This window comes from Kryptolebias marmoratus, linkage group LG10 (genome assembly GCF_001649575.2).
Source record: "Kryptolebias marmoratus isolate JLee-2015 linkage group LG10, ASM164957v2, whole genome shotgun sequence".
NCBI classification, from domain to species: Eukaryota; Metazoa; Chordata; class Actinopteri; order Cyprinodontiformes; family Rivulidae; genus Kryptolebias; species Kryptolebias marmoratus.
Window position 1 is genome coordinate 1766806 of NC_051439.1, and position 1417 is coordinate 1768222.

Genomic DNA, 1417 nt, shown 5'->3' on the forward strand with positions numbered 1-1417 from the left:
CCTTTCAGAGGAATCTCACCTGACCACTTAGTTTCTCTCATCGGATCTTTTGATGTTGCAGAAAAGACGGACACACAAAATGAGTCCAAAGCAGAGGTTTAAAAACAAATCATACATTTATTTAAACATTCAGCTGAATGGAGACAACAACTCACCAACAAGAAGCAACAGCAACACGTTCCCAGTTGTGTCTGAAGTAATAACCCCTTCACTTTTTTTATACTATAAAGCATACTATCATATCATGATGTCCTGGAACCTTCCGCCTCCATCACCCCACAGACATACTGTTCTTAGTGATTATTCTTTCATAAGCTAATCGTGACCTTATTTCTCCAATCAAATCATTTTAGTGACATCGAAGTTTGTTTACATTTTATCGTGACCTACTTTTAACAATCAAATCATTTTAGCAACATCCAAGTATGTTTATATTCTATCATTGACTAAGCATAACCTCATCAACACCTCATCAAAGTATCTTGATTATATTGTACAGTTTGAACTACCATTTAGTATTTATCCAAGCTTTACATGTTTGTACCTTTGAGAGATCCCTTTCAATGAAACACGTTATTAAGCTGTAATGAGTTTCACAGAAATGAGAAATGAACACACACCATACTTTGCACAAGCCACACAGCTGCACAACATAAAGAAGCAAGCCCGAAAAAAGCTGCGATGGAACAAAATAAAGGCCGACGAACACAGCAACACAAATAAACAAAAGTGAGACGAAAACGGCTGTTATGCTAACAAAATAGCAAGCCGAAATAGACAGGACAAGACACAGCTAACTTTTAGCACCATGATAGCAAACACTCCCGCCACCTTATAACGAAAATAAATAAATCACCAAACAAAAGAGGCTTGTGCAGCCTCTGGAGGGCAAGAAGCTCCTCGCAGCTCGGACCGCAGTCTTGAGACTACCAGCCTTCTGCACCTCAAAGATTTCAAGCCACTTAGTTTTATTTCCTATGTTGACTACCAACACCCTAAGGACCACTGAACTCCGTCTCCTGCACATAGTGAACAGCGTGGATTACCATAAGTATCATATCCATATGCTTTGTCAAGGCAAACTCATTGCACTCAGGTAAGATGGCATGTGGGTCAACAGCCATACTGACATCCATGGCTTCACTGGGAGTTGAACCCAGGACCTTCCGTGTGTTAGACAGACATGATAACTACTACACCATGAAACCACCCAACACCATTCTATTGTTTACCTTCAAGTGTTTTTTCAAGTCTTTGGACCAGGTGCAACGACAAAACTCTTGTGCGTTTTGGTGAATCAGCCAGCTGGCTGTAATACAAGCGAAGCTGTTCTCAGACTTTTTACTGTTGCTTTTCTTTGTATGTAAGGTAGACGTGTCGAGCTCTGGTACTGGAAGGCCACTGTCCTGCATGTGTT

The 1417-nt window shown here is 40.6% G+C and overlaps 1 non-coding gene across 1 annotated transcript; it reads right to left on the bottom strand.

Annotated features, from left to right (window-relative positions):
* Positions 1-1135: 1135 nt before the first annotated feature.
* Positions 1136-1208, bottom strand: trnav-aac. Its single transcript has one exon. It is a non-coding gene; the product is annotated as a tRNA-Val (tRNA).
* Between the last annotated feature and the right edge of the window lie 209 nt (positions 1209-1417).